Source organism: Octodon degus, unplaced genomic scaffold (assembly GCF_000260255.1).
Source record: "Octodon degus isolate 3935 unplaced genomic scaffold, OctDeg1.0 scaffold00104, whole genome shotgun sequence".
Lineage (NCBI taxonomy): Eukaryota > Metazoa > Chordata > Mammalia > Rodentia > Octodontidae > Octodon > Octodon degus.
Window position 1 is genome coordinate 1148219 of NW_004524680.1, and position 22092 is coordinate 1170310.

The 22092-nt window shown below is 45.2% G+C and overlaps 1 protein-coding gene and 1 pseudogene across 35 annotated transcripts in view; one reads left to right on the forward strand and one right to left on the reverse strand.

Moving 5' to 3' along the window:
* Cacna1c (calcium voltage-gated channel subunit alpha1 C) overlaps positions 1-22092 on the reverse strand; it is a 752474-nt gene that overhangs the window by 483345 nt on the left and 247037 nt on the right. The window lies entirely within an intron of this gene.
* LOC105743180 lies at positions 2609-3508 on the forward strand (annotated as a pseudogene).

Here is a 22092-nt window from a genome sequence, read left to right on the forward strand (position 1 = left end):
CACTGGGATGAGGACAAGCGACCTTCCTTGGCATCGCTCTTGATCTCCTTCAACCTGAACCCAAGCGTCAACTCAACTCAAATGTAGAATCGGTTAAAGTCAAGAAATAAATTTTTTGAAAACACATTTTTGGGCTGGCCAAATAACTCAGTAGATTAAAGCACCTGCAAGCAGGCACAGGGGCCAGGGGTTCGATTCCAGGGCCCGCCGTGCCAGCCTCACCCCCCAGGGCTTTCTGAGACAGCAATTGAGACTGGGCATGGTGGCACGCGCCTGTGATCCCAGCTCTTGGGAGGCTGTCAACAGGCGGGTCACTACAAGTCCGATCTAGTAGTAAGACCCTGAATAACCCTGTAGACCCTTCCCTAAAATACAAATAAATAAATATAAGAAAACATATTTTTTTCTGTAGATTGTTTGGGGCCTAAGAGTGGACTGAAGAGGGTGCTTCCCTGCCAGGGCCCAGTGCCGGAAGAGAGAGGGGCACTGACCAGGCTGCCCTCTGCCAGCCACAAGCTTCCTCTCCCTCCTGCAGCCGCTCTTCCATGTGGGGGTTCGGGGAGACAGGAACAGACCCAGAGGTCTGCTAGATCAAAGTATGTCTATTTCAGGTCTTTGAATGAAGCCTAAAAAGTCATCAGCTGTGTGTCAGAGTCAAGTCATAGGCAAAGGTTTTTGATGGCACCTAAAGATGCCAGGCTAGGGAAAGGCTTCTCCAGATTCCAACAACTTCTCAATCTGAAAACACAACTCAAAATCTCCAAGGTTAATTCGCAAGGTCAGAGAACGCTGAACAATCTGAAATCAGTTCTCATACTATGCAGTGCTCAAGAACAGAAGCAATGTCATCCAGATGTGGGGGAAGATGCTGCATTACACACCCCTTAAGGGCCGGGTCATCTCACCACCGTGACCCCAGCGCCTGTCCCAAGGCCTGGCCCACAGGGAGCACTCAATACCAAGCTAAGCAACGCACTGGTGAAACAACACCAAGAATGCATGATTTTAATACAACAGAACCTAAAATTACTACCAGATGGGTCACAGGAACACGGTGACAAAGGCAGACTGCCAAGATCATTAAGACTCAAAATGGGAGAGTCACAAATTGTTACCAGCCCGTGACAAGCAGAGAAGCTGGCACCAAAATGTGCACTGACACACTGCTTCTTTCACCAAGGAAGTACTGACATGAGAAAGTCGAGAGCCGTGAGCACAGCCCGTACTCACATCTTGGTTCCTAAAGACCACTCTCCAGGAAGAGCACTCGGGGATCCCGGGGCAAGTGATGAGTTCCCAGGCTGGGGCAGCACAAGAAGGAGAGGAGCCGGGAGTACCCTAAGGTCCAAAAGCAAGGAAATACTTAAAAGAACACAAGTACGGAAGAGGACCCCCAGAGAAGGTCTTAGGGGGCAAAGCTAGAGTCATCTAGCAACAAGGTCAGTAACAGTACTGGATCATAACCCACAGAATAAAACAGATGGGCATGATGCTAATATAAATTAATAACTGACTAAACAAAGGAACAAGGAAAAGGGACAGCTCTTCCTAACAGAAGACTTCCAATTAATAAATGTAGAAGAAAAAGAAAAGAAAAAATATTGTCAGGGAGATACTTGAGTCAGTGTACTGTTGCAGGCAGTATCTACTGATGAAATGCTAAAGGGATGGGCGAAAGTTTATAAAAGCGCTATGTTTGCTCAAACTATCTGACCCAACATCGGTATTAGAAATGGGGAAATGGCAGCGACCAGTGAGGGAACTTAACAAACAACGCCTTCTTCAAGAGATGTAGGTCCATACCTGGTGATCTGAGAAACTACGTTGAAGATAACGATACGCAATGTAGGGCTGGGGACACAGCTCAGTAGAATAAGCGCTTGCCTAGCAAGTGCAGGGTCCTGAGTTCAATCCCCGGTATAGATACGCAATGTAACAACCATTGTTAATTTTCCACCATTGTGTTTTGAAATTCTGTATCATTTTATTGGCTTTTTAAATTCTCTTTGAGATACAAAAAAAGAGAGAAAGGGAGAGATGTAGATTCTCGGCAACACTAAAAGGACCCCGACATCATTTTCTAACTGACAGGACACCCTGTGATGGGCGCATCACTACTTTAATCCTCAGAATATGTATTCAGTGTGCGAAAAAAACCACATAACTTCAATCTGTTCACAAGGAAAACAAACCCCCGGATCAGACAAACCCAAGTTAAGGGACAAACTACATGACAATCGACCGGAACTCTTGAAAATTGCCAAAGTCATCAAAACCAGGCAGACCGAGCAGCAGCCCATAGGGAAGGACTACGAGCACTCGGGGGTCCTGGTTGGGGCCTGAATCAGAAAAAAAGAATATGTGGACAAATGGGGAAATCGCACAGAAGTCTCAAGTTTACTTGAAAGAACTGTATCAACGTTAATTTCTCATGTTTGATCATTTCACTATGTTTACCCAAGATGTTAACGCTGGAGGAAGCTGGGTGAAAGGTCTATGGGAACTCTGTATTATTTTGTAGTTTATGTATGCCTGAAAGCATTTAAAATTAAATGCAGAGGTCGACCGCGGCCACGTCCGCTTCCGCCAGGGAGGAGCCGGCGCTGCAGCCATGAGTCGCTACAAGTTCGTCGATATTGGTATCAACCTGACAGATCCTATGTTCAGAGGAATTTATAGAGGGGTTCAGAAGCATCAAGATGACTTGCAGGAGGTGATCGAGAGAGCTGTCCAGGTTGGTGTGAAAAAGTTCATGATCACAGGAGGAGATCTACAAGACAGTAAAGAGGCTCTACAGTTGGCGCAAACAAAAGATATGTTTTTCAGCACCGTTGGTTGCCACCCTACCAGATGCGGTGAATTTGAAAAGAATAATCCTGATCTTTACCTAGAGGAGCTGCTGCTTCTTGCTGAAAACAATAAGGGGAAAGTTGTGGCAGTCGGGGAGTGTGGCCTCGATTTTGACTGGCTACAGTTTTGCCCCAAAGATGTTCAGCTGAAATATTTTGAAAAACAATTTGAACTGTCAGAACAAACAAAATTACCAATGTTTCTTCATTGTCGAAACTCACATGATGAATTTTTGGATATAATGAAAAGAAACAGAGATCGTTGTGTAGGTGGAGTGGTACTCTCCTTTGATGGCACCAAGGAAGCAGCAGCTGCTTTGACCGACTTGGATCTTTATATAGGGTTTAATGGTTGCTCACTGAAAACTGAGGCAAATTTGGAAGTTTTGAAGTCAATACCTAGTGAAAAATTAATGATTGAGACTGATGCACCTTGGTGTGGAGTTAAAAGTACACATGCTGGAGCAAAATATGTAAAAACCTCATTTCCTACCAAGAAGAAGTGGGAAAATGGACACTGTTTAAAAGACAGAAATGAACCCTGCCATATAATTCAAATACTGGAGATAATGGCAGCAGTAAGAGACGAAGATCCACTGGAACTAGCCAATACACTATATAACAACACCATTAAGATGTTTTTTTTTCCTAATATTTAATTGGCATATTCCATCATGTATCAAAAACTGCATGGCAAAAATGTACTGTAAATTTCAATAAAGAAAATTATCTGAAAAGAAAAAAATTAAATGCAGAATGAAAGAGACCAAGTACGCAGTGTATTTATGGACATAGTACATCCTCCGCCAAGTTCCCGGCCTTGTCAAAGCTCCGTGACTTACAGTGGGGTTACCGGCCAGGAAATCACCTTAGCAACACAGTTGTACACTGCTTGAAGGTGGCCAGAAAGAAAGGAACAAGCATTCTCAGCCCTGTGTCTGGGCTGTATACCCAATACCTGCTCACGAAATGGGAGGTCAGGATATGATGCAGCCGACATCGTCTCCGATTTTAAACTCAAAATGAGAAAACAAACCAAAGACTATTTGTCACCTTGGGTAGCTGACTTGCTGTCTCTGACCTCAGCTTCCTCATGATTGAGTGGAAGAGAGGAGAATGTGCCCTGCCACCCTCACGAAGGTTGACAAGAAGGTGACACAAGATGAACTGTGTAGAAGGGCTGGGAAAAATCATACCAGCACGACTGCACTGTAACCATCTTATTTAAATGTTCTAATTGTATCGTTTTCAGAACACAGTGGCTTAAGTGAGAGCTGGGTACTGAATGCATTCAGGCAACTTGAGAGACTTTTGTCACATTTACTGAGCATCAACTATGTCCACAACATTGACTTAAGACGCCGTGGTGAATATTAAACTTGAACCCACATGGGCTCTGGCTTCAGTGAGATTCAAGCCTTTGGAAGGAGAATGGCACAAATCAAGTACAACCTAAAACAAGAAGTGACTGCCAGCTGCCTGGCAGCTTGCCCACACGGATAGGGGAAAGAAAAAAGTCCGAGGCCAGTTTCTCTTCTCGCTCTGACCACACACTTCCCTTGTACATATTTGTGCCTTTTATTTCCCGAAACTCCCTAGCGACAGCAACGTGCTGAATATGAAGTAACTGCAAGATTGGTACGGAGATAAGGCTCCAGAGTTGGAAGCAGGGGTCTGGAGAAGGGCCCGGGATTTACGAGCAGAGGGTCCATAAGCAATGATCTCGGCCCCCGTGTCTTCCTGTGCCACACAGGGGTGACAGTGAACCTACTTTACAGGACTGTTCCATCAAATAGTGAGGCCATGACCTTGCTCAAAATAAGCACTAAGAATAAGTTTGTTGCTGTTTTTTCACCTTGAGTGTATGTATTTATGGCTTTGTGACTGACAAAGGGGGGAAAAACCCACATAAATCAAAATAAAAACTTCTAGTTGCCTAAGCCTCATTTCTCCCAAAAGGGCTAGCTTCCCGCTGGTCCCCAGAAGCAGGAAGGGGTCAGTTACAGTGTGTGGGCTGACAGGTCCCGGGGTGGCTCAGTATCGGCGTGGGCTGCTTCCCGCACCTATCCCATTGGTTCTTTTGTCTGTGGTCCCCTCTGCGTCTTCCGCGCATTGAGGCCCTGCTCTCAGCTCTTGTGAGCTCAGCCTCTTCCTGTGGAGTTGAGTGAGCAGGCTTGCACACCTACAGTTGCTCACTGACGCTGCACTGTGCTCTCAGCTCTCGTGTCCCACCTTCCCTGAGAACTCCTGCTGCTCCTTGTGATGGCAACAGAATAAAGCCAGTTTGTGACATCTCCTCCCTGCCCTCACCATGGCCTCTGGCCATCTCTGACATACACCAGTGCAAGGAGCCTTGCCTGGGCCCAGCCAACCACAAGCTGGACATGTGACCCCACTGTGGTGCTGGCCCGCAGCCCCTCACTTCCTGTTCTCATTCTAAGCCCACAGTGATAGGAAAGCATTCAGAACAGTGACAAAGACAGGCCAAAACCAAAATGCAAACCATATTTCCCCAGTTCCCTCCTCTTCCAATACTGTCAATTTGCATTTGGCTTCCTGATCAAAGAGGATCACATCCTCAGCTTACATCAGAGTCCTCTGATGGGTTGCTCACACACACACACACACACACACACACACAGCAGTCATAGTTACCCTCATACAACACATGGCATCCAATTCCTTTCCCCTACTCACAACTTCATGCCTGTTATGGTTTGGGTCTAGATGTTCCCCTAAAGCCTCATGTAGCCATGGGGCAGCTTCCTGAGTCTGTGATTGATTCATTATCCAACGCTGTGATTATGGGTGTGAGTGCTGCTGGGATTATGTATGTGAGTGTTACACCCACCGTGGGGCGGCAGCCTGCACAATGGAGAGGGGCTCCTACTTCTCCCATTTTGTTCTCCTTGCTTTTGCTGTTTTTGTGCCATCATGAACTGCTTCCCTCTGCCGTGTGCCACCCTGCCTCAGTCAGCCGAGTATGGATTGAAACCTCCAGAGACCGTGAGCTAAATAAACCTTTCCTTCCTTAATTCTGGACATCACGTATTTTGTCTCAGCAATGAGAGGAAAGTAACTGAGACAGTTTCCACGGACTCAGCCAGGGCTCAGGCCGCCTCTCATGTAGCCTTCCCAAGTCACTTTATTTAAAATGCACATCATGCTGACTCCCCACGCATCCCCACTTGGTTTTCTCCATAGCACCAATCAACATGCAATAAACTTCTGCATTTTGTTTACTGTTGTTCCCAGTTAGAAAGTAAGCTCTTGGGCCTGTCAAATGGCTCAGCAGATTAAAATGCCTGCAAGCAGGCACAGGGGCCAGGGGTTCTATCCCGGGGCCTGCCATGCCGGCCCCACCCCTGGGGCTCACCGAAACAGCAATTGAGAGTGGGCATGGTGGTACACACCTGTAATCCCAGCTCTTGGGAGGCTGTAAATAGGTGGATCACTATGAGTCCCATCTAGTAGTGAGACCTTGAACACCCTGTAGATCCTTCCCTAAAATACACACACAAAGAAAGAACGAAAGAAAGAACGAACAAACGAACGAAAGAAAGAAAGAGAGCTCTTGTAGGCAGGAATTTGGGGCTGTTTTGTTTACTTCTAAATCCTTGGCACTTAGAACAGATACTCAACAGATATTTGATAAAATGTAAAATCCAGTACATACTTAGGTACTATTTAGGTACTCGAAGTAAGCATATTAAGGCCACCACAACGTCCCACCCGGCGCCAGACCATGGATGCAGCTAGCATCAGGCACTGCACTTGATATGGATGTTTACTTAGTCCTTTCAGTGGGGCTTCGAGAAAAATAAGCTTCTCCACATTATAAAGGTGAGGAAACCAATGTTTGGAGCTTAGGGCATTTGCCCAAGTGAGCCGGTAGGAGAAGCCAGGATATGCTCTTCAGCACCCCAAATTCTGTCCTCCTCCCACAGTCAACACGGTCACGCAGCTGCCATCTCCCTTATAACTTGTTACTCTGACGATGACTTCCTGGACACCTGCTGTCTTCTCTACCAGCATGGGCTCTCCTGAGTCACAGTGGTGCATTATTCAGCTGTTTCTCATCAGAAAATACAGATAGAAGCAGTCAAGGGGGCCTGCCATTAGCTCAGTTGTTTAAGTGCTTGCTTCAGTGAAGGCAGTCAGGCTCAGGATACTGTGGTTCGATCCCCAGGTCCTCATGCCTTACCAGATCTGCCCTTAAGGCATCCTGAGAAACCAAAAAAAGAAAAAAAAAAAATCCTTCAAGGGCTGGCCAAATAGTTCAGTGGAGGTTCAATCCAGGGCCTGCCATGCCAGCTCCACCCCCCAGGGTGCGCTGAGACAGCAATTGAGACTGGGCATGGTGGCACATGCTTGTAATCCCAGCACTTGGGAAGCTGTAAACAGGCAGATCACTATGAGTTTGATCTAGTAGTGAGACCCTGAACTCCCTATAGACCTTTCTCTAAAATACAAAAAAAAAAAAAAAAGTCAAGTGTTCATATACATACAGTAGTCTTCCCACAACTATAGAGGATACGTTACAAGGCCCTCAAAGAATGAACCTCAGATACTAGCAAAATTGATACATACCATATCCTTTCCTATACATACAAGCCTATGAGAAAGTGTATCAATTAATCACAATAATGCATTAACATAACAACTCATAACAAGATGGAATAGATATAACAATATATAGTACTGTAATAAAATCACCACCATCCCACCATCACTGCTCTTGACTTTAAAGCAATTATTAAGTGAAAGAAGTGCTACTTGATATCTTGTGATATCACAAGAGCTGTTCTGAGAAGCCAGACAGCTGCTGAGTGTCTAACAGGCAGGTAGACACACTTGACAAAGGATGAGTTATGTCCCCTGTGGGGACAGGATGGTGAGGGACAGTGCAAAATCTTATCAAGCTAGTCAGAATGGCATGAAATGGGAAATGTATCCACTGTTCATTTCTAGAATTTTCCATTTATACTTTCCAACCATAGTTGATTGCAGGTAATTTAAACCAGAAAAAGCAAAACTACAGATAAAAGGAGGGGTGTGTGTGTGTGTGCACGCGCGCAAAGAGGGGAAGGAACAGCCAGTAATCAGACTCCCTCGCTGGCTTTTGGAAGTGCTAATCTTCCTTCACCGGAGTTGGTACAGCATGAAGCACGTCCCTTTTTGCTGTCCCCTGAGCCTATGTGATTCCATACAGAAGGAACAGGAAATCGCAGTAGGGCAAACGAGCTCTGCTCATGCCGCCACCCCACCGCCCCCGGACTACACAACCCAAAGCTACAGGGGAAGACAGCAGGACTACACCTACAGAAGAAAACTTGAAATCTCATGTGGAAAGGTTCAAAATCGGGCCTAGATTTTCTCCTTCTCCATTCTCCCCTTCTTGCAAAATCCATCACTCACTCCTACATCATTAGCACATGGCTTGTCAACTAGATTCTGAAAAGACTAGCCTGTGATGTCCCTCCCGTGTCCCTCGCACACTGCTTCGTTATCACCACCACCCCAGCTAGAAGAGGCAGAAGGGCAGAATGGCGCGGAGCACAGACACTGGAGTAGAAAAGTCTGAGTTCGGGGAAGTTAATTTTTAAACATGGTTTCCCCACCTGTGACAGAAAGATACACAAACAGCTACTTTATGGAGAAGCTCCTGTATTAATTAAAAGTTTATTTATGTCAAGTGCCTAACACAGTGCCTGAGACTGAATTAACATTGAATTAATGTTTGCAAAAAAAACACCTGAATACAAGCCGCCTGGCAGCCCTCTGTGCAAGGGCCTAGGAAGGCTTCTCGGGGCCAGGTGACAGGACTGCCACAAGCCACATGAACCTTGACTGAAAAATGCAACCCTAAGGGGCATTTGTTTCCTGTTCAAATATGTTCCACAGACTTGGCACCTTCCTCTTGCTGCTCCTTCATCCAGATGGCAGCCACCACCTGGACACCAGACAAGGACTCAGATCAAGAGCCAGGAAAGCGAGGGATCGAAAATCACCAGGCCAAGGCAGTTGTTCGGTACCTGACTTCAGGAAAGCTAAAGTCAGATATTTTAAATAACCACTGTATTTCTATCATATCAAATATATCATGGATTGTAAGACAAATCCATGATTTTACATACTCTTACAAAAGAAGAAGTGCTGCCAACTGAACTGTAATATAGCTGTTATGGTTTGTGTCTAGTTGTCCCCTCAAAGCCTCGTGCAAATTATGGGGCAGATGCAGCTGGAGGAGCAACGGGTGGCCTGAGGGGTGGGGCCAGAGGACCAGGGCGGGGTCTAAGGGGCGGGGCCTGAGGACGGGGTGGGGCCAGAGGGGCGGGGCCAGAGAGGTATGAACCATTAAACTGGCTCTCCTGTGCTTTCTCAGACATGTGGAGCGGGTCATCCTGGACACGCAGCACCCCAGCATCCTGGACACGCAGCACCTCCAGTGTCTTGAAACCTCCAGCAACTGCGAGCTAAATAAATCTTTCCTTCCCTCATTTTGAGTGTCAGGTATTTGTCCCAGCAATGAGAGAAGAGTAACTAGTACAAGCATCTGTTGGAAAATCCATCTCAGTTTCAGAGAAATTAAAATGTAGGGGTAAATATATGCCTTAGAGTCCGTAAAAGGTAGTACAGGTTGAGTGTCCCTTTGTTGGAATGCTTAGGATCATACATGTTTCGGATTTCGGGTTTTGGAGAGATTCTGTAATCTTTACAAACACATAATGAATTCTATTTTGAGGATCAGACCCAAGTCTAAACATGAAATTCACTTATGTTCCATGTACACCTTAAACACATAGCCAGAAGGTGATCTGATTCAATGTTTTCAGTGGGTTTGTATTTTGATGGCCACTTGTCACCTTAGGACAACTGTGGCATTTTCCAACTTGTGGCATCTTGCTGACACTCAAAATTTTCTGATTTTTGGAGCAGCCATGCTCCGTCTGCACATGAAACCAAAAATGAACCAGCAGCCATGTGCACTGCTGGGTAGCCGTGATTACTGACAGTGAGACAGCCTTTGCCTTCTGCTGAGCCAACACCCTGTCCAGTGACACCCAAAAAGACAGCCTCGTGAAGAAGCCTGTGAGTTCCTCAGGAGAGAGAGAGAAGAAGAGCCAAATGCAATGCCTCCTCACAAGCTTAGCGTATCTACCGTACTTCCCATGATGTTATTCAACAGAACAATATCAGTGTCTGCTGTGCCAACTCAGAAAGGCTAAGTGGCCTGCCAAAAGTTAGAAAAGGTGGAGTGGGGATTCGAACTCAGGTCTGTCTGATCACTAAGTCTCTAAGTGAATCACTAGACAATGGCCAGACCAAAAGCTCAAAATGCTAACGTTCATAGAAAAACTGGCACTGAAGCGCAAGAATCATTTTTCCTGAAAGCTGGTCATAGGGAAAGGAAGGAAGTGGGAGGGAAATCTGGAGCTAGCGGCAGAAAGTGAGGTTCTCAGGAAGGTGAGTAACTAAGAAGGGGAGTCCAGGGGGCAAAACACGCACTCTGCGCCCCAGTGGTTTTCGAGCAAACTCTTAGCTACCATCACTTCCCTGTAACAGGCCGCAGCCATGGTGTCCACAGCAAGAGCAGTAGTGTCCGCAGCTTGGTCCCTTGTGGGCATGTTATTAAGCTCAGTCCAGTTTAACCCCTCCCACCCGTGCAGGGAGCCAAGTGCAGGCCTTTATCAGCTCTACACAGCGCATCTGTTAGGTAAGAATCTGCTTCCCAGTGAGCTGTTTCTTAGGAAGCCTCCTCATGGCCACAGAACACTTGAAAGTCTTGCTGAAAGCCAACAAGAAGGGGCCTCCAGGCCTGGTGAAGACGGGCGTCAAGCTCCACATGCTCAATAGCTGCTTGAGAGCCGGGTACAGTGAAGGGCGCGTTCCCAGCTTGCCAGCTTCTGGTTTGAGTCTCTTTGGTGGAAACAATGACATTATGTAAGCATGCATAGCAGCGAGTATGGCTTGGGCCATACTGTATGCTACAGGGACGACAAACAATGATTTTAAGACATGAAGTGCTGAGAGGAAATCCAGGTATCTCGATGGGCTTGAAATCTTTGTGTGGAAAATGTATTGATAATAGATGGTTTTTAAATGCAAGTAGTTTTAGAATGCTGATGCTCTGGCTAGAGACAGTCAGAGATAGGGTGTTAGAGTCAGTGCAGGGGTCAAAGGCCCTGGCTCTTAAATTTACACTGGTTCTATGACCTTGGCCAAGTCATCTGGCTTCTGAGCCTCCCTGTATACATACAGGGAGGGATAACTGCCAAGCTCACTGCTACAGGTTGGGCCTGAATGATCACCCAAGGCCCAGGTGTTAAAAGCTTGGTCTTCAGACCAGGCATGGTGGTGCTTGCCTGTAATCCCAGCACTGGGGAGGTTGGAAACAGGAGGATCACTACGAGTCCGAGCTGCATAGTGAGAGCCTGTACCAAAAAAGCTCGGTCTTCCACTTAGTTCTATTTGGAAGTGGTAGAAATTTTAAAAGACGGGGCTGAATGAGAGGTTTTAGATCACCGAGAGCATGCGTCGAGGGGGATTATGAGATGCCAGTGTCTTCCTCTCTTTGGTTCCTGGCCACTGAGGGAAGCAGTTTCCTTGGCTATCTACTCCCGCCATGATATGCTGCCTACCCACGATGCCACAGCAGCTGGAGCAGCTAAGCAGCAGCTGAGAGCCTTCTCATCTTGAAGATGAGAAGCGGGCAACATCTCACAGGCAGAGAAGCAGAACGGCAGAACGGCAGAGCGGCGAAATGACGTGCATGAGATCAGAAAGCAAACCAGAGATGCAGCCTTCACAGTAGTCACACTCCTCACTCTGGAGCAGCCCTGTTGCTTTCTGCATTCACTCTAAAGAGCCACAGCCCTGCACATCCAAGTTTTCCGGTCCTACAATAGCTGGGTGTGACACAAAGCACTTCATAAATTGTGGTAGAAGAAAAGTAGCCTTAACAGTTGGCTCAGGCACCTACTCTCTCTTTCAACCAAACATCAAAAAACCACTTTGTAATAAGCAAATATTACATTATCATTCCCCCTAGAACAGCACTGGCAATGGGGGAGTGGTGTTTACATGAGACCTCCTATCTTTGGACCCCAAGGTGCTATATAATTTAATTATCTCCAATGCCAATCTGCTTGCTTATCTAGGAAGGAAGCCAAGGTGTTTTCTTCATCAGGAAATTGATGGCAAGTTATGCCAGTGCCCAATATCCCAAAGTGAGCCAACAGGAGAACTTGATCTCTAAAGTCACCTTTTAACACGAGAGTCCTGGCCAACCCTTTTACTGGTCCCTAAATGTTAATATACATTGGAGCAGGCCATCTCCAAGTACAGGTACAAGCGGTTGGGAAGTTGGGGATTCACAAAGAAGCAAGCGGGGGCTGGTGAGATGGCTCAGTGGTCTAAAGCACCTACTTAGAACAGGGACCTCGGTTCAATCCCCCAGCACCACATGCCAGCCAATCCCGCCCCCTGGTGGGCTGAGCTGGACGGACACACACACACACATATAAATAAAATATTTTTTTAAAAAAAGAAGAAGAAGGACAAGGAGGTAATGCATTTTGCGTTAGACTTAAATCTAAGAAGATACTGGATAACTAAGTTTAGATCCCTTCCAGGTCTGGTAGAAATGCAAAAGAAAGTTCTAGAACACACATTCATAACCCATTTTCATACAAGTGATACCAGACAGATGACTGGAAATCCTACTTTCTCATACAGGTCTCTTGTGACCACTATGTCTATTAAAATAAAAACTCCACCTCTGAGCTTTAAGTTGTGAACATCAATGAAACTTAGAATCACAAAGAAGAAACAAATGAAGAGTACAGAGTCAGTTTCAAAAATCACTCAGCAGGCAGTAGGTTCAGTCTATCAATCAAAAGGCAGCATCAGATGGGAAACAGTACTTAACCATCTCCTCCTGCCAGAGAACTACCTAAGTCTATCTCAAATGTTACATCTAGCTTGATTTTTTTTATTTCTCCAAATAGATATTCTCTCTCTTCTATAAGTTCCCGAAGGATTTTATGTGTGCATCTTTTATGAGATGTATCAAAATCTAACTGGCGCTAGAGTTATCTATAAATTAAACTAAAATACATTTCACATTGTGGTTTACTCAGAGATTATTTCTTAAGCCTTTGCTACAGCCTTCAAATTCTTAAAAATAATAATATATGTAAGTTTCCTAAGGGAAGAAATCATGATTTATTCATTCCTGGCCTGAGCAACACCTGGTACAGAGTAGGCATTTATTAATACTGCATATGCAGGATAAAACTGAACTCCAAACTCCAAACTCTAATAGTGCTGGAAAAATAAGCCAGAGAAAGAGGAATGGAGGAGGGTCAGAACATGAACCTTAGAGTCAGAGATCTGGGTTCAAATCCCAGATTAGGAAACTTAGCTCTGTGATACCTTGAGCCAGTGTTACTTGGGTTTCTTAATCTGTCAAGTGGAGAGCAATACCTGCCTCCCAGAGCATATTTTATAATTAAAAGAGATAATGTGCGCCACACATCTGGTACCGTGTGCATCACAGAATAAATGCCCATCAGCACTAGTTGTTATTGCTGTCATCATCCGTCTTGTACATCTTCTCAATAACTGGTGCCGTTTACTATGGAAAAATGATAAATGTTCTATCAGTCGGAAATGTACTCTGGGACACATTTAATTGGCAGCTACCTAGGCACGTGTTCAAAATGGCAACGCTAAATCTCTCTTCTTAGGGTGAGAAGGCGCTGAAGACCCCTAGCACTCTTTCCGATAAAGCGGCTCAACCCAGCAGCTGTTACACTTATCAGGAACTTTCGTGGGATGTGCTCTCTACGCCTCACTGATCTGGCAGTCCCCAGGAAAGTGGACCTCGAAGCTTGGCCAGGCTTGGCTGCTTCATCTCTCTCTACCCACAGTCCCTAGCTACAAGCAGAAACCCAACTGTTCTCCTGCAGTCTGGGCTCCTTTTCTACACAGCTTCTTCCTGACGGGGGACTCCCCCTTAAGACACCCTCGTGCGGACGACACTGTCCAGCAGGCTCTGAGTCCTGTGGAGCAGGCGGGACCTCCCCAGCCTTGCACAAGGCGAAGCTTTCGACAGCAAGAACCTGCTGCTTACCAGCAGTTCTGTGCACACTCATCTCAACCAGAAAGGAGGTGATACGTCAGAGGCCTACGTCCAGTGTCCATTTAAAAAACAAAGAGCTCCTTTATCTTTTATCCTAAAGAGAAAAAATATTACAATAAAATAGAGTTTCAAAACATGCTAGTAGGAGAGGAATGATAATGCAATGCATGTTATATTCATAATAGTTGTTCCGAGTACAAGATATAGGCATGATATCTTGTGCAAAGGATTTTAGCACGAACCTTTCTTTTCAATGAACTAAGAGATACTAGCTGTGCAACAATCTTAATTATCTTGTACATATATACATATTTTTTTCTCTTTCTTTCCTTCCTTTCCCCTTTTTCCCATTACAGTTTTTCTTTTCTTTTGGACTGTTTCTTTCCTATGCCAAATATCTACTGTACAATTTGGATCTGATTTATTCTTTCATTTTCTCACGCTAATGAGACAGTATGATGTTTAAACACGTGGGTCCGATTTATTTGACTTACGAATATGGTCCCTCCATTCACCTATGAAAGTCTCCAGTTTATCCTTCTTTCTGGTTGAGTAGTATTTCACTACATAAAAACACATTTTTTTAAAAATCCATTCCTCAGTTGATGGGCATTTGGGTTGTCTCCAAGATTTAGCTCTTTAGCTATTTTAGCTGTCTTCTTTGATCTCCTTTTTCAGAGTATTATAATTTTCAATGTATAGACCTTTGACCTTTTTAGCTAAACTCACTCCTAAGGTTTTTTTTTCCTCTTTTTTGAGGTAGGGGATGCTATTGTGAAGGCTGCAGTCTCCTTAATTGTGTGAGTTTGCTGCTTTGTGTACAGGGATGCTATTGATTTCTGACGCTGACTCTGTGTCAAGCTACACCACTGAACTGGAGTATTCTATCTCTCTATTCAGTCTTTTGGTGGAGCTGTTGGAAGGTCTCCTTTAAATAGAGAGGTAGTGCATTTTGTCCTGCATCCTTCTTCAGCTTGGTACCCTCTGTTTGACTCCTGTACAAGGTATTTCGAATAGGCGGACTACACAGCACAGCTGAGGCGCAGATCAGAGCAGCTCTGGCTGCTGCTGAGACGCTGCTTCCTCTAGGGCTTTCCAGTGAGGCCGCATCCTGCACCAGACAGCTGCCTGTGGCTCAGCAAGGCTAATCGCCCCTTAAGTTCGATTGTTTGCTTAATTCAGGGCCTGTGAACAGAGTGAACTGCCTAACAGTCAGAGTTCTCCATTTGGCTGCTGAGACGCGCCTGACAGGGCACACAATGGCCCATGCATGGCCCCCCAAAATATATTTGTGCCCACAGTCAAGTCTGCATGTGAAGACCTGGACCCTGGAATATCATTTCCATGTGCTTTTTCTTCTACAAAATATTTTCTCTTTCTGTATCATTTACTCTTCCCAGTGACTCCATGGAAACATTACAGCTGTTTTTACTATGGCCCTCATCCATTCCCGTCTGCAAGCTGAAGTAGCCCTGGGGTCTCCGCGTTAGAGGTTAAACATAGTGAAGCCAGTGAAAGACAAGTTCTGCTTGCTCGAACTCCAGATGATTCCTGACTCAAATTATTTGCTATTCTCAACACAAATATCCTGACTACAGGCAGCTTGTGTATGGCAGCGTATTGAGAAGACCATCAGCTCAGTAATCTACCCACAACTTGGACTTACACTTGAGTGTAGTGACAGTACCACAGCACCATCCCTAGTTTGGAAAGAGTAACCATTTTTAAAAACTTTTTATGTCAAATGATTATAATAGAAAATTTGGAAGAGTCATATATAGAGAACAAAATAAAATAATCTATAATTGTGTTTTCTGAATTGGCATATCATTAATGTTCTAATGTATAACCCATTGACTTTCCAAAATATATTATCACCTAGCTAGACCTTAAGTGACAGGTAAGTTGAATTTATATAAAAGCATATAAAATTGGAATCAGAACATTTAACACTCTGTAATGTATTTTTTTCATTTGGCCATTTAGGTGAACAGCTTGCTGAGCCATAAAACGTCCTTGTACGTCGTCACTTGAAGGTGACATGGTATTCCATGTTTGGAAGCATCCCAACTTCCTCAGCCAGTGAGGACGAGACGAAGGAACAAAGGAGAGAGATGAACTTGTTCCAAGATGGCACCACAAAGAGTAAGACTGCAATGGGCCAACTTGTGAGTAGTCTTGGAGTACGTGGCTGATTACTTGCATAGGATACAATTCTATGAAGCCGTTAGGCCAACATGAGCGGCCATTTTCAAGAGCTTTTTGCATCAGTGGGTCTAACGTGCCATTTCCCGTTACCTAAGTCAACCCTTTCCTCACCCACGTTTGTCCCGGCCTCCTTGTGGACCTCCCTACCCAGCTACCCGGCAGCTCTGGCAGCCATGCCTCCAGACCCCAGCCCACAATGGACAAGTCACCTCCCAGCCTGGCCTCTGGTCCTGTCCTCTGCCCTTTCTACCCAACTGGTCTTTCATCTGGTTTCTGGCCTTGCCAAGTCCATTTTGGAATCCACATGAAAAAATGATTTTTTTAAAGAAAAACTAAACAAGCATGTGCCTCTCCTGACTTGCCACGGTCTATTCTCTGCCTGCCACTACCCCTATCCCTCAGGACCCCCACCTGTCACCTCCCTTTTGTCATTTATTCATATATTGAGAGAGAAAGAGAGACAGGGTTTCACTATGCAGTTATGCAGTTCAGCCTGACCTGAACTCACTTTGGGTTAAAACTCTGAGATCCTTCTGCCTCAGTCTCCCAAGTGCTGAGATGACAGGCACGTGCCACCATGACTGGATATACTTCCATTTTTAATTGCTACGAAGTAACTGTATATTTTAGGGGGTACAGTGTATAACTGAATACATGATAACAACCAAATCGGGGTAACTGGCATGCTGAAACATGTATCATTTCTTTGTATTGAGAACAATCAAAATCTTCTATTTTGAAGCATTCAGTTAGTTCTCGTTGGCCATGATTATCCTGCTATCGTCTACTACATTGGGAGTTATGCTTCCTACCCAAGTCCGTCCTTAAGTCTTGCTCTTCTGTTCCCAAGCCTGTGACACTGCCCTGCCTCAGGGCCTTTGCACATGTCCCTCCTCCCCACCCCCACCCCCGGTGTCTCTTTCTCTCCTTTTTGCAAGCCTTGCTCCATCCTGTCTTCTATATCCCAGAGGGGCTTCTGCTGGCCCACAAATCAGAGTCACCTCTTCCGATAGCCACACTGTCTCTTCTCTCTGCTCTGCTTCTCTTTGATTTCTTTCCCACAGCACCAACCCTAATATCAAGATCTCAGATCACCTCCTGTGTTCCCATCAAGGTCCCCTCCGCTCCCTGCCAGATGCACAGGACATGTAAATGTGTGTCTCCAGCTGCAAAACCAGTGCCTGTCGAAGAGCCTGGCCCACAGTATGTTCTCCACTAATACTCGCTGGAGAGATGAACACAGACCTATGAGGAACTCATTTCAGTACTGCCCTAACCAAGTAGAATATTACAGTGAAATCCATGTATAAGAGATCAGCTGTTTTCCAGCACAAATGAACCCAACAAGAGGCCTGAAACCATGGTGACTACAGACGACCAGGAAGTAGACACCACATGTCTACATAAAGATCAGGCTGCAAGTGCTTCTCCAAGGTTGGGCTGAGCCAGCAGAACCTAACCAGGATCAGACTGTGGCCTTTTACACTCAATGACAAAATCATTGTAGCAGATTCCCAAAGCTGTGTCCTTTAGAAAGTTGTTACAAGAAGGGAAGAAAATCATACCATAAGAAATTACAACAGTTATCAGATACCAAGAAAAAATATGCTCACATTTGTTTTATTTAGTTATTTATTTATTTTGTGGCGCCGGAGATCTAAGCATGGTCCCTGCACTTGCCTAAGTTTGCCTAAGCAGGCACTTTAGACCTCTGAGCTATCTCGCCAGTCCTGCTTGCAGTTGTTTTAAATTAAAGGTATTTTAGGGGCCAGGGAGGTAGCTCAGTAGAATAAGTGCTTGCCTGGCAAGCACAGGGTCATGAGTTCAATCCCCAGTACTACAAGAAAAAAAAAAGTGTTTTTAAAATATATAGTTTAATAAGCTATAATTAGGGTATTATAGCTGCTTTTTTAGGATTTTAAGAACTAATACATTAACAATAACAAAAATTAAAATGTATGGATCAGATTTCTAGCTTGCAATAATAATAACAGATATGGATCTAACACTTTAATTGGTCAGCACCTCCACACCTACACTCTCTCTCACAGGAGGGAGGATGCGAAGATTCTACCAGTTACCACTTCTGAGCCCTTACCAGAGAGCCCGCGTGCTACCTGGCATGTCGCATGCTTTATCACACACAATCCCAGCACTCTCTATAGAACTGTTACCCTCATCCTTCCCTACAAAGAGACCAAGGTGCAGAGGGGCTCTGGATTTCCAGCCAGGACTCCAACATATCTATTTAACTGCAAATATGTGCTCTTTGTACAGTGACACAGACAGCCCACAGTACTGCCCACTGGGGCCCCGATCATGTCCACCATGTCACACTGATTCTGGATGCAGGATGCAAGGCATCATCAACCTCAACCTCTGGGAAGCAGGAAATCCTTTCCACCACAGAGAACAGCTTTCTCTGTATAAGTTTTCATCATAACTGCAATGTCTGGGAGCTCAGGCAAGGTCACACAGTGTTCTTCAAGGACACCCCTCCTTGCTGTCTGGGTCATGGGGCTTCCTGTACATCCCCCCTCTCCTGGAGCCCTTTCCTAAGACCCAGACTCTGAAAATCCTTTACACGTACAACGAAGCCTGTGGTGCGTGCAAAAGCAAATGTTTCCAGGGTTTCAAGTCCTCTAGAGAAAACCTTCACCATCATTTTAACTGACTAGTTGACCTCTTTGATTTGCATTATTGACAAAGGATAGAGGAACACAGGTTGAGGCAGGGGCCGCTGTCTGAAGATCTCTCTCCAACAGGAAAAGCTGACACAAGATAGAGCGGGCCATTTCCAGCCCAAGAGGGCCACACAAGCCTCAAAAATACTTGATTCCACATTCTTAAAATGAATGAGTAAAAGCTTAGTTTCTAGAGCTTCCAGAGTGAAACCAGACTCCTTATTTGGTAAATAAAATGAAGGGGGAGAGAAGGGGAAGAGCTTCCTCTTACATCATGCATAAACATAACAGCGCAGTCAGGAAGGAAATGTGGAAACCCATGAACCCAAGAATGCGCCTGCGCAGACGCCGTCTAAGTGCAGGTCATGTCCACTGGCCACAGTACTTGGGATGATCATCAAGGGGACAGTGACACTGGGAGCCAGACGCACCAGGCTGACTCTGGAGAGTCTTGCTGACTCTCGGCACAGCTGAGACCCTTTCCCTTCTGAACGCCAAGCACAGAAAAGCACACCACAGAGTGTAAAGACAGACAGCTCCTTATTTCTCTCCCACACGTCTTGTTTGACTCAAAATGTATTACACAGGCTGAACTACGGGGACGTGGACAATGAGTGCAAGATGTCCAGACAGCTGCCTGACACTGAGCAGCCGACCTCTGGCCAGCAGCTGCTAGACGATGAAGAACCAAGCCGCAACAGTCCCATTCCGATGCGCAGCCTGCAAGGGATGCAGGATGTCCCTCCACCTTCGTTCTGTTGTTCTAATAAAACAGATCTTCTTAAATATATTACACATATTGGAGTGGTCCAGACATCAAATGTTTCCCAGAGCGAAATTAAATATAGCATTTTATTTGAAGCGAGCCAGCCTAACTTGATTTTCTTGCCCAGCGCTGCCGCACAGAGACCTTGCATTTGGCAGTGAAAAAATCGCTCAGCTCTGGGTTGGCCTTGGGACCTCCATCCTTGCTCCTGAGGGGCTACCTGCTTGCTCTGTCTCCCTTCAGGCACTGTGTGCAGCACACAGGCAGGTCTGTGCTTTGCGCCCACACTGTCTACAGGGCAAACCGTCCCTCTTCTGCCACCATAACCTCTCCACAAGCCTGCAGGACACAGTGCGGCACCACCAGAAGTTAACTTCCTAAAAAGCAGTAGATGAGCACCAGGAGGCACTTTCCTGTCTGTAGCGGGAGTGGGTCACACCTGGGTGCTGCTGCATGCTGTCACTGACCAACTTGACAGAAACACAAGATGCCACAATGTGCACTTGCTGGATGATAAACACCCAGCGCCCTGCATTATCTCAGAGAATAAAAGGCTACATAGAAGCAAAGGCTGCTGGGGGTGGGTGGGCTGGGAGCAACTTCAAGACCCTGAACCCAGTGTCCTCCCACTGTGGGTACAGAAGGTGAGACCCACAAGGACAGTGGTGTCTGCAAGGTGACAGCACGAGGGCGGCCACAATTTCCTCCATCTCATACCAGGGCTTTTCTGCAGCCTTCTCCTGAGATATGCCCACAACAAGCACAGTAAGTTATTTGTGCAAATCTTTGGTGATTCCTCAGTATAAGACACAATGTCCTAAGCCAGCACTTGGCAACTAAGTTGTCTTCAGTTTCCAAAACAACCCTGAGAAGAACATTCAGGCACAGAACTCAGGCCCAAGGTCGCACAGATCATAAATGTCACAGCCTCAATTTGAGCCCAGCTTTGTCAGACTGCAAACCTAACCTGTCTAACAAATCTCACTCACTCCTCCCCTGGAACCCAACCCATTCCATCAGAAACAAGGATTAATTCAAAGCAAACTCATGTGAAATCCAGGTTACAGAGCAAGATCTACAGTGTGTGTGTGTGTGTGTACATTTGTGTGCTTAAACACAGGCAGAAAAGATGAACACATTTAAATACCAAGATGTGATTTTTTTCATTGATCTCAATTTATTTTGTAATTTATTTTTCCAAAATATTGACATAAGCAAATAATTCTGATTCACTTGAAGTTAGTATTTGACTTGGGTTAAAGGGCACATAACAAAAAAAAAAAAAAAAAAAAAAGAAAAAAAGAGAGAGAGAGAGAGAGAGAGAGAGAGAGAGAGAGAGAAAATAAAAAAAAAAAAAAAAAAAAGGCACATAACATAAAATCTACTCTCTTTGCCACTTTAAGTGCTGATTCCGTTGCACTAAGCACATTCACGTCACTCTCAGCCACCACCACTGCCCATGGCCAGCACATTTCTCACGCTGCCCAACAGAAATTCAGCTAACTCCCAACAGCCCACCTCTCCCAGGCCCTGTCAACCACCATTTTACTTTCTGCCACTATGAATTTGTCTTTTCTAGGACCTAAAGTACATGAAGTCATACAGCATTTCCCCTTTTATGACATTTATTTCACTCAGCAGAATGTTTTTAGGGGTCATCTGCTTACTAGCATGGATCACAGTTATCTTCCTTTTGAATGCTGAGCAATATTTTCAATTGTATATATGTGTATTTTGTTTGCCTGCTAATAAACAAATTGGGTTAAAGCTACTTTTAGTCTCTGATGAATAATGTTGATGTGAACATGGTATACAAATATCTTTTAAAGCATATAAACTGTTTAAATCCTAAAATGTATTTCAGATTATGCCATGACAGATTACCATCGAGATATGTCATCTAGAGATACTAGCGTGGAAAGCAAAGCAAATTCTATGCCGACGTTTGCATCTTTTGCTTTCTGTCTCCAAACAATGCTAAGCCACTGGTTCTCGGCCCTGCTGTATGCTACAACCACCTGCACCATGCTCCAAGCTCCGAACTCCAAGCTCCAAGCACTTCCTGATGTGGGGCCAGAAAGTAGGCCCTTCCTTCACCAGGCTGCCCCCAAGCTGGCCTCTGAGAGGTGAGGCCTTCTAGAGTCATCCACAGGCAAGCTGACTGCTTGTGACATACCCTCCACAATCAACTCTGAAATGAGAATTCCTTTTGGTGGAGTCAGAGAAATTGAGTATTTTTAAAAAAAAAAAAATTACCCAGATTATTCTAATGAAGGCCAGAGTGAAGACTGCTGTTACAATCCTTCTTCTAGGGAGCTTTCTCTCTTTTATAAAAAAAAAAAAAAATCTTATTTGTGTATTTATTTGGTATAGGGTCTCACTATGCAGCTCAGACATGTAGTGATCCTCCTGTCTCAGCCTCCCCAGCACTGGGATTAC